The sequence below is a fragment of the Carlito syrichta genome, unplaced genomic scaffold (assembly GCF_000164805.1).
Source record: "Carlito syrichta isolate Samal-C Ts95f unplaced genomic scaffold, Tarsius_syrichta-2.0.1 Scaffold308231, whole genome shotgun sequence".
NCBI classification, from domain to species: domain Eukaryota; kingdom Metazoa; phylum Chordata; class Mammalia; order Primates; family Tarsiidae; genus Carlito; species Carlito syrichta.
The window spans coordinates 87,252-99,368 of record NW_007252327.1 but is presented as its reverse complement, the minus strand read 5'-3'; the positions used below and the strand labels follow the sequence as shown (position 1 = coordinate 99,368).

Sequence of the window (12,117 nt, the reverse complement as noted above, 5' to 3'; positions counted from 1 at the left end):
ACATCTTAGGAGGAATAACACTCTTAAAATACCAATTGATAATTTCTTGAAGTGATTATTTTAATTTATCCTTCAAATCTATTGTAGTTGAGGAATATGATGTTAATTTTTCTGAAATGAAACTCAGTTTACATTTAAATGTGTCAACCTTTCCATTATAAATCTGTTTTTATGGCACATACGTTAGGCCAAATTAGTTTCTTCAAGCAAAAATCTGGCATTAAAAAGTACCTTTTTAACTAAGTAACAATCTTAAAAAGTAGATTATATTTAAAAAATTGGAATTTTAACTCCAAGTTGTTAAGGAATGATAAAAATGCCATTGCTTCAATATGACTGTTCACATTTCAAAAAAGAAGACATTTCTAATTTAAAATGATGCGTTCTATTATCGAACAAGGACTTGCACAGCCTAAGGTGCCAGAAGTATACAGTTTTTTAAAAATGAAACTATAAAATTTAAGTAGCTTGATAAAGTGTCTGACATATAGCATATAATTAGACAATTTCCAGAAAGAAGAGTATTTCTAGACTGCTCAAAAAGTTTTAAACTTTAATAAGGTGTGCATGTTATTTTTTAGTTGACATAATGGCCTGGTGTATATGCAACTCTTAATGACTTCTCTAATGCAAGTCAAAGATAATCCAGAATCACTTATGCATTGTGCCATGCAAAGTGGTTGAACTGTGTTTGCCTGCCCATGCAACCTATGTGCGTTCAGAAAAGAAGGCAATAAAGAAGATTAGGGTGAGAGAACAGAAAAGAAAAAAACAAAGAAGGGAAATCATGTGTGTTGTGTTCTACAGACTTTCCTGGGTCATCCTTAGGTGTCTTGGGGGCTCTTCTGTCTCATCTACAGTATTTGCATTCCTGATGACCTGTTTTTTCTGCTGGAGGGGAGCTGTGGAGAACAGGATACTTTTGGAAAGTTACTCTGCAGGAGACAGGCAGGCCTTACTCTGTGGGTAGGCTGCACAAGTGCACAACGTGGAGGTTGGCTCTCCCTTCCTTTTCCCGACCTCGCTGTGAGTCCCAGGCCTTGTGGGATTGAGGGGGAGGCATCAGAACCTGTGTTTCCTTTCTCTGGTTTTCTTTAAGGAAGAAAAAAATGTGGATGTGGTGTACTAGGAGTTGGTAGAATATGGGATTTGGCAGTTATTTGGGTGTGGATAATAAGGAAAAGAGATGATAAAAAAAAAAAGACTCCAGATTTCAGGCTAGACGAAGAGGAAAATTTCTTTAGTTGAAATAATGCAAGAAGATATTTGGCACATTAGGGTGGTTCAGTTTCCACAGTAAATCGTGCTACGATGAAATGTATAACCGCTAACATTTCTGACTTTGAATGCATGTAAGTTTAATTCACTATTTTGTCAAATCTCTGGCTATTTGTGTTTCTAATTGCTGCTGCCCCTTTCTAATCAAATGCTTGTGATGTTCCCAGTCGTTCAAACATTCCTGCTGCAGCTGCCAATGAATAGGTGTTAACAGGCTCTTTGACAGAGTCAACCTGTCACCTGTTCATAAGTTCATTCTAGGGTTAGCTCCTTTGTCGTACAATTTCCTCAATGGCAGTGGCCAGTGGAATGCCTTGTATCTGTCTTATGCTGGCTGATGTTTATTCTATCCTAAAAGTGAAGGAGCAGGTTTGAGGGCCTAGAATCTAATGAGTTCAATTTTTAAATGTGTACAATTTGAATAGTAAGTTTGAATTTTGAAATTTAAATTTTAGTTGTAGAGCAGTTTTGCCCAGTAGAAATGTCATATGAGCCATGTATATGATTTTAAATTTTCTAGTAGTCTCAATTTAAGAAAAGATAAAAAGAAACAAGCAAAATTAATTTTAGTAATATATTTTATTTAACCAATATAATTGATCCTTGAACAACACACGGGGGGTTGGGGTACTGAACCCCCCACCACACACACATGGTTGAAATCCACATATAACTTTTGACTCCCCAGAACTTAACTAGTAATAGCCTACTGTTGACTAATAACATCAACAGTCAATTAGCACATATTTTATATGTTCTATGTATCACATACTGCATTTTTACAATAAAGTAAGCTAGAGGAAAATTGTCATTAAGAAAATCACGAGTAAAAGAACATGTATTTACTGTTCATAAAGTGGAAGCGGATTATCATAAAGGTCTTCATAATCATCATCTTCATATTGAGTAGGTGAAGAGGAGGAGGAGGAAGAGAGGGGCTGGTTTTGCTGTCTCAGAGGACAGAGGCAGGAGAAAAATCATGTGTAAGTGGACCCATGATGTTGTTTGAGAGTCAACTGTATATATAAAACATCATTTCAACATCTAATCAATATAAAAATTACTAAAAAGATATTTAAATTATCTTTTTCTTTGGTGCCAAGTCTTCAAAATCAGGTACATCTCAATTTGAACCAGCCACATTTTAAGTGCTTACTAGCGGCTAGCGGTTTCCTTACCAGACAGTGTAAGTCTAGAAACTGCGGGAGGTGGGGGTAGGGGAGCAGGATGATTCCAGTATGATCAGCAGAGAAGTCTTAAGCCATTAAGGGTGGGTGAAATGTTTTTGGCAGGAGATTAGAGAGGCCTGGGAAATGTCTATAAGCTTGCTTTTGAGGCATGTAAACTAGGAAGAAGAGCTGTCAACATCAACTTGAGAAGTTAAGAGGTTAACCAGGAGTTCTAGAAGCTAAAGGAAGAACATGTTTCAAAAGGGTTTGCATTTAAACACTGTTAAGAGGTCAACAAGTATTTCCTGATTCAAGTATGTGGAAAAATAATCCTGGTTAGAGCCTTTCCAGTGATGAATCTTTTTTAAAGGTCTAATCAATTCCCTACCATACAGTGTGGTAGGTATAATTCCATCATTATCTTCCTTATTATTTATAGACCACCTTCTCAAACATATCAGCCCTAGGACTCATATCATTACAAAATCTTGAGGATGTGGATGCAGAGTTACTGGAAACTATATTGAAAATATGAGCAGTCTAAGAGTTATACCAAAGCTATTTACTAATTATAATAAAATTGTAACATAGGAGGGTAATATGAAGAGGGTAAGAAATTGCAGAAAAAATTGAGCAAGACAAGCCCTTTGCTAAGACAGAAAAATTTCTGTCTTAGCAAATAGATCAAATAGAAAGATGGTAAGCACTTACAAAAGGCATTAAGCTCCTTTCCCCGTGGTGACATGGGGTTTGCTTTTGCACATGTGTATACCAGGCAAATGAAAGCTACATTACAGTCTATAACTTCCTGAAAGTCAGGAAATTGGCAAGACTGTAGAAAAATACAACCAGAAAGATGCCCAGCACTGGCAGAGTTGAGGGGACAGCAGTCCAATGTGAGCTCCTCAGCTGATGGAGCCAAATAGTGGCATCAGCTTCTGCCTAGAGCTGTACATGCAGCGGTGCAGCAGAGAACTGGGAAGATGGACCCAGACACTAACACACCCATGGCATTTGAAGCCTAACACTGGAAAAAAAAAATCACTAATATTTGTGAGTCAAGTAAATGGATTTTAGAGACTGAGGTCACCTAGGAACTCTCATTAAGTGTCTCTTATACTTGATATTTTATCTAAATATATTTTCTGTTAATTAAAACTCTTAATGTTACTGTAGTTTGGGGTACTTTCCCCCCATTTCAGATATTCCCCGGAATGCTAGAAATAGCCTGCTTTGTGATATGCAATTAAATTACTTAGTGGGGCTAATAGGTATCATTGAATGTATATTGTACATAGAGCAGTATACAGACTTGCTTCTGATTTATTTATTTTTTTCTTTTTATTTATATTTCTCCTTTTTTTTTTATTTGGAATCTTACTCTGTCGCCCAGGCTGGAGTGCAGTGGCATGCTCATGGCTACTCCAGCATCAACCTGCTGGGCTCCGGCGATCCTTCTGCCTCAGCCTTCCAACTAGCCGGGACTACAGGCATGGGCTACCACGCCCAGCTAATTTTTTATTTACTGTAGAGACAAGGTCTCAGCAAGTTTCCCAGGCTGGTCTCGAATGTGTGGACTCAGGCAATCCACTTGCCTCGGCCTCCCAAAGTGCTGGGATTACAGGCTGAGCCACCGAGCCCGGCCTATATTTCTCCTTTAAAGTGAGGAAGAAGTTTATGATAACTTAAGGGGTCCAGTAAATTAGATTTTAGTTCATCATGGTTAACTTTTTAATATATTTATCAAATGTTTTCCTTATTTTGTGTTCAGTTTTTTAACTTGAAAAAGCTTAATGACTTTATTAAGGTACAGTTGACATACACGCACACATACTGAAAGCATACCATTGATAAATTTTGACATACCCACACACATACACACCTGAAATCATTATTAAACCCAGATAATGGTCCCCCGGTTTCCTGGTAACCCCTTAGTAATTCCCCTTTCCTGTCCCTCCCTGTCTTGGGGCAAACGCTAGTTAGTATGCTTTCTGTCAATATAAATGAGTTTTCATTTTCTAGAATTTAATAAAAATGGCTCCACATAGTATGTCCTCATTTTTTAATCTGGCTTCTTTTATTCAGGTTAATTATTTTTATGTTCATCCATGTCCTTATGTATATCAATCACTCTTTCATTATTGGTGGTATTTTGTTGTATGGATTATCTCAATTTGTTTATTCTTTTGTGTGTTAGTGAACATTTGCATTATTTCCAGCTTAAGGTTATTACAAATAAAGCTGCTACTCTATCAATCATATTGATCTTCTAAAGAACCACTTTTTGGTTTCATTCATTTTATCTATTCTTTTTCTGATTTCTATTCCATTGGTTTCCAACATGATCTTTCTTACTTCCCTTCTGCTTAGTTTAGGGTTTCATTTGTTCTTCTTTGCCTTGTTTCTTAAGGTGAGAAGTAAGGTAATTATTGGACACTTTTATTATCTTCTAAAATAGATAATTAATACTGGAAATTTCCCTCTAGTATTGCTTTTTCTGTTCCAGAAATTTTGATGTTATTTCATTTTTAGTCAGTGAAACATGCTGTCTTATCTCCCTTTTGATTTCCTTTTTAACCCATAAATTATTTAAAATATTTATAAGAAATAATTATAAAAATATAAAATGTTTGATATTATAAAAGTATTTGGAGATTTTTCCAGTGACATTTCTGTTATGGATTTATAATTTAATTCCATTATAATTAAAGAACATACATTATATTACTTGAATAGTGAGATGTTTTTTGAAACTTGTTCTATGACCCAGAATATGGTTTATCTTGTTAATGTTCCATGTGTATTAAAAAAGAATGAGTATGTTGATATAGTTGGGTAAAGCAATCTATAAAGTTTAATAGGGTCAAGTTGGTTAACATTATTGTTCAATTATTCTATGTCTTTATGGATTTCCTGACTACTTGTTCTATCAAATATTGCGGATTTGTCAACTTCTTGCAGTTCCATCAAAAGTTTCTTAGTATATTTTGAAGCTCTCTTATTAGATTACAAATATTTAGGGGTATTATGTTCTCTCAGAGACCACTTTATCTTTATAAAATAATTATCTTTATCCCTAGTTTTAGTCTTTGTTTTGATATCTTTTTCTGCCACTGATATGGATAATTTTGGATTCTTTGGGGGGGGTGATTAATATTAGCATGCTAAATTTTGTAGCTTTTTCTTTTTCCCTACTTGTGTATTTTTATTTAAAGTGTGTATCTGTAGGCAGCATATAGTTGGAGCTTGCTTCTTTATTCTCTGCCTTTATGGGGGTGGTGTTTGCACTATTTACGTTTAATGGGATATTGACATAGTTGACTTCAAATATACCTTCTTGTTATTTGTGTTCTATTTTTTTCATCTGTTCTTTCTTCTCATTTTCTGTCTTCTTTGGGATAATTTAACATTTTTATTATTCCATTTTATCTCCTTTGATGACTTATTACTTATTCTTCTGCTGTTTGTTTAGTGGTTGCTTTGGAGTTTATGTGTTTAATTCAGTACAGAGTACCTTTAAGTAATATTATGCATATAACCATATAATATAAATATTCCTGAGCTTTGTTCTAGGATGTAGTTATGTTACCTAGAAACAATTTGATCCTTTCAGTTCCCTCTGAGGTCACTCAGTGGTCTTCTGAATTATCCACAGAGCTCTAGGGAAAGATTGAGTGTGCCTAGGAGGGTCTGAGCTAATAGAATACTTGTCTCTTCCATCCAGGCATGGCCTGCTTCACAATAATGAATCCACTTTGCTTCCGCTAATCGAATCCAACTCTTTCACCACCCCATCCCCAGCCAAATACATTTCCCTTCCTTTCTTGAGAGCTAGAGGTAAGAAAAGATGAAAAAGAAAGCTGCCTGTAAGTGTAGCAAAAGAACTAGATAATAATGAAAGTAATATCATTTTTGCTTATTCAGCTTCCTATATACCAACCACTATTCTAAAAGCACATTCACAAGTTCTGTTTATTCAGTCTTCTCCATAATCCAGTGAGTTGGGAACTGTTATTATCTCAGTTTTGCAGATAAAGAAACTGAGTTTCACAGAGATTAAATAAACTTATCCCAATCACCCAGGCCATAAGGAAAGGACTTGAGAAACCTGACTCCAGAGGCAGTTCTCTGAGCCATCACTGGAAGATAAACAGGTTGTATGCATGTTGGCGCCTATGTTAAAGGTTGTTCTGAAGGAATAAGCCTGGTTAGAAACTCTGCTTTATAAGGTAGAGAATACAAAGAGGATGGGGACTTGGCAGAAAAGATGCTTGCTTCGTGATGGGATGGTGTCTGCCCTTCCAATTATAGTCCTTACATTCTCTCTCGAGAATCTGTCCTAGGGCCTGTTTTACTCCTTAGTTTTAATGGTTTTCTGGTCTCTCTTGCTACCCTTGCAGTTGTGTATATTCTTAATTTTTGCCAGTTAAACATTATTACTAGTAAGAGTTATGGTATATAAAGTTAAACCAGATGATTTTGTGATTTATATTTTTATACTGTCATCCATTGCATAGAATTTAATAAGGGTAACTTTATTTTACAAAGGTAGTGAATATTTGTTAGTATTAGTTAATTGAGTTAATATTGATTATATTTTATGCTGTGTGTTTGTGTGTGTACATATATGTACTTGATATTTTTAGAACTGAGAAAATTGAAACCAAAAACATGAGTGCACATGGGTTTAATTTAAACCTTTTTCACCATCTTATATCAAGTTTACAATCCTACCACTTATATGAGCTATACTACCAAAGTTCAAGATCCTTGTAACTAGACATCTTTTATGTATTTTTTCAATTTTTTTTAACCTTTATAAACACTTCCCACCACCAAAAGGCACAGTTCTAGGTGCTATAAATATCCTTAATTGTATATTATAAAAAAGGAAATTCCTAATCAAATTAGATTGAAAATCTAAGTTCAAACTGGAATCCTGGGATGAAAAATCTCCATGCCTCTTAGCATATCATGACTATTAACATCCATTCTTTTTTTTAAATATTTTTTAATTTTAAAGATGTGGGGTACACTTCAGAGTTAGGTATACAAGTGTTCATTATGCATGTACCCTTGTTGATGAGATGTGCCCCCCTCCCCTGGCAGATTCTCACTATTGCCAATCCTGCCCCCACCCTCCCCTTATAGTATTATGATAATTGTTCAAGGTATGCTTACAAGTGAGCACATGTGGTACTCAGTTCTTTGTTTCTGTAATAAGTCACTCAGTATTATAGATTCTAAGTCCATCCAAGTTGCTGCAAAGTTCATAATTTTGTCCTTCTTTATGGCTCCATTGTGTATGTGTACCACATTTTTTAATCTATTTCTCATTCAATGGACAGCATGGATGACTCAATGTTTTTGCTATTGTGAATAATACTGCAATAAATATGTATGTGCAGGTATCTTTTTCAGAGTGATTTGAGTTCCTCCAGGTATATCTTCAGTAGGGGGATTGCAGGATCATGTGGGAGGTCGATTTTTAGTTCTTTTAGGAATCGCCACACTGTTTTCCACAGAGGCTGTACTAGTTTACCCTCCCACCAACAGTGTAGAAGTGTCCCCTTTTTGCTGCATCCTCTCCAGCATCTGTTGTTTTTTGTTATTTTTGATGGCCATCCCAACTGGAGTTAGGTGGTATCTCAGTGTGGTTTTGATTTGCATTTATTTGATGACTAGTGAGGTTGAGCATTTTTTTCATGTTTCTGTTGGCTGCTTGTGTATCTTCTTTTGAGAAGTGTCTATTCATATCTTTTGCCCACTTTGTAATGGGGTTGTTTTTTTTTTTTCTTTCTGAAACATTTGAGGTTCTTGTAGATCCTAGATGTTAGGCCTTTGTCAGATATACAGTTGGCAAATATTTTTTCCCAGTCTGTGGGCTGTCTGCCCACTCTCCCAATGGTTTCTTTGGCATTGTAGAAGCTTGTCAGTCTGATGAGTCTCACTTGTCTATCTTATCTCTTAGGCACTTGCGGTTTTGATCAGGAATTGGTTGCCACTTCCAGTTTCCATAAGGGTGTCTTGTGCATCTTCTAAGGTTTTTAAGTTTGAGGTGACTTTGTCCAAGTAATATTCGCTTATGTGTTCTATTTTCTGTTCCTTACTCCTGCCTCCCACAGCTTTGCTTGTATGTTTGTTCTTCACTGCATAGGTATTTATGGACTATCTCATGTGCCAGGTACTGTGCAGGGTACTGTATGTACTGTGTTGAAGGGACCAGACAAGACTTACTGCTTCATGGATCTCTTGCTTGATTGCAGTGGATTGGAATCACCTGATTCCACTTTACAGCAAAGGAATATGAGAGGGGGGAAAGCATTCGGAGTTTGTATTGATCATAGTGATCGTGTTTCTTACTGTGTAAGTTTTACATTTATAACTTCAGTGTAACTTTTTTTTCTTTAGCTCTATTATTGCCTAAACATAAACAAGTAGGAACGTGAGTACATTGTCAGGTAGATTTCAAAAATCTGGCCTGTCTGTATCTTTAATTAATTTATTATCTTCAGTGCCAGATTTTACACCTCTCAGGTAATCATGAATACCTAGAGCCACTTCTGTCAGCCAGTTGCTTTTCCACCCAGTTATGCTTAATGGCACACTACAGCATCCACTACAATTGTACGTAAGCTTTTTATATCTTATAGATTACTGGGATGCTTTGCACATTATTGATCCAGCTGAATCTTCTCCTAACCTTCAAAATTTTTTTTTACATAGAGTTGTGTGTAGATAGGCTGTTTTTATTTTATTCTAAGACTCAGGGAAGGGAATCTGATTGGTCCAGTATAGGAAAAGTAACCACCCCTAGTTCAATCAACAGTGGACAAGGAAACAGTGTGATACTTTACAAGGTGGCGATCAAGGGCATTACAAGGGCAGTCAGGAGCGCTCATGGTGAGCTGGGAAGGGTGTTTCAAGGGCATTGCAAGGGCAATATATAGATATATACACATATCTTTTTCACCAGGTTTTTATAGCAAGTCTTTAAAAGATGTACATAAATATGTAGAACTATAATATATCAATAAAAATACAAAAAAATGTACAGGAGACATTTGACCCAATATTTAACTTCTAGAATATTCTGCCTTACTTGTTAAAATGAAAAATTCTTGCTGACAGCTTTGGCTAGTTTTATTTATTATTGTTGTTTTATTTTTATTAAAGAACTCTTTCATAAAGCAAGTTTTGTGAGTTAAATCAATGTAAATTATAAAATGTGAAAGGTAATTATTTGTAATTTTTATTGAAAATATTCCAGACTTAGTTACTGCCAACTGCTGGTATGGATTTAGCATTCTGAAATTTAAACAGAATAACAGTTGGCTCCGTTTTTTTGATCAAATACTTTGTGATTATATGATGTGTACTATTATACTGTCAACCTAAGTTTAAGAAAAGATACACTCCACCATTTTAAATCTGTGCAAAACAGTCTTCATTTTATGCACATATAAAGCTATGAGGCATTCACATGTTGGTTTTGAGATTTTTAACTTGGCAAATTACAGATTCTGATTTTTATATCTGTCACTGTCGGCTCCAAACTTGAAGTTGAAGTCACAGGGTTTATCTGGCACTCATACCAAGCTAAGGCTTTTCCCTTGCTTTAAATTAGCTGCTACTTAGTGATTAAGAAAGAATACACTAGATGGCAAATAATAATGATAATATATTCACATTACTGTCAGCTATATAAAGTCTGCTTGAATTTTGGGCTGTTTAAAAACCAAATATCTGACCATCGTGTGAACATTAAAAAACCTCATAGCAACAGGTAAACGCCCATCATTTTTTGTTTCTGTTTGCTTTAAAGGAAACCAATGAAAGATAAAAACAAAAAGTCATTTCCATCTGAGTTATATAAAAGGCTTATCAGGTGTGAGCCTCTCCTTCCTGAGTTGAGTGAAGCCAGAAACCATCACCTTGGTACCTGTTCCTTAGTTTTAACGATTGTTTCTTTTGTATCCTAATAAGCTTACCACAGAATTACTTCCAGCTAAGAAAGAATTTCAGGGTTAAGAAGTATTGGATTCCATGAAAATTTGGTTTTGGACTGGAGAGTTATTCTTTTTCTTAACATCATCATGTTACCAAAATTAGGAATGTTTGGGCTATGTTACAGCTTTCTGATCACAAATAGAAGAAAATGACAGTTCTGGATAACTTATTTTGCCTAAATTGTACATTTCAGAATTCTTCACATTTAAATAGGTTGGATGTCAAAGCGTTAGATGGGCATAAGATTATGTTGGCATATGCTAAAATCTCTTTCGGTTTCAAAGAAACACGCTTCCTTGCTGAGCTGTAGGTCCATGGAACTGCTCAACGGTAGCTACGCCCCGCAGCCTCTTTTTGGTGCTAAATGATCCATTTCAAATCGATGAATTTGCTGCCAACTCTGTAGCAAGCATCGCCTTCTAAAAAGGAGAGACGTTTTTGGAAGGTCAAAAATGCACAAACAGTATGGCAAAATAAAGTATATGCTGCTCCTTTTAATGGAAAAGATCGCTACTGGTTACATTTGCCAAATTCAATCAGTATGCCAAAAAGTCGAGGAATCTGGCAGACACTACAGAGAACAGTTCCATCTTTCATCTATATTTCGTTTCTGTATTTATCTAGCATTAGAAAATGCTGGGAATGTCTTTTCCTTCCGACTTGGCTCTTTTGCTAAACCACAGAAACACACCAGCAGCTTCTCGTAATTGTTTGGTTAGAGTGCAGTCAGTCTTTAAACTTGTGAGAAATATATTCTTTCCATTGGAAATTCGTGAAACACACAAACAACTGTTTATTTTCATTTTCTGAAATTTATCCCAGGAACAAAAAAAAAATCAATTTTATTAATTGGTGGCTACTTGACTCAATATACAAAGGCAGGATGCCAATTCATTATTTTTGGCCTTCAGCTGACCCAAAATAGTGTTCTCATTTAAGAAGTTATTCACAGATGCTAAATGTAAGAATTGCTACTAATAATAATGGCATTTCAGACTTCATGAATAAGTAGTTTTTGGCACTCAGAAAATATCTTGTTTTTTCCTTGAAAACAGCAATCCTGTTATATACAAAAAGTAAACAGTGCTTGAATTAGCACATTGGAGTCTTTAATGTACCAAAAATATGCATGCATTAAACATTTCCTTCTAAGACTCCCTTTTTCACCTTCTTCAGGATCAATCAGTTTTTGTTATTTAACAAAATACAAACTCTTAGATTATTTGAGCTATGTTTCTCTGTATTTCCCAAGCTATTGCAGTGGTGTAGGATGTCTCTCTTTGAAATGTCTTTGGACACCTTTAAAAGTACAGGTGCTATACACAAGTTAAATTTTAAAAATGTGGGGGAAAATACTTTCCTGTGTCCTTGTTTACTCATGAGCAAAAGCAAGAAAAATATTTAAAGTTTATGTTGTCATTCTTTATGATCCAGGTTTAAATTTTGAATCCCAGAGAGGGGAAGAATTAGCAAAGCACCCCAAATGTTCTGTTTGCAGCAATGAAAGTATTTTGTTTGAAGACTTTGTATTTATACCTCTGCTTTATGTAAGAGCTTAAAATATGCACAGTAACTATTGTACATGCTGATATTTTCACTAGACCATGATTTTCTGATTGTGGGAAATCTGATCAAATTTCTGTGAAAATAAATTTCT

At 35.4% G+C, this 12,117-nt stretch overlaps 1 protein-coding gene across 1 annotated transcript in view; it reads left to right on the top strand.

Moving 5' to 3' along the window:
* Positions 1-12,117, top strand: part of ARMC4 (armadillo repeat containing 4) — a 177,899-nt gene that overhangs the window by 128,246 nt on the left and 37,536 nt on the right. The window lies entirely within an intron of this gene.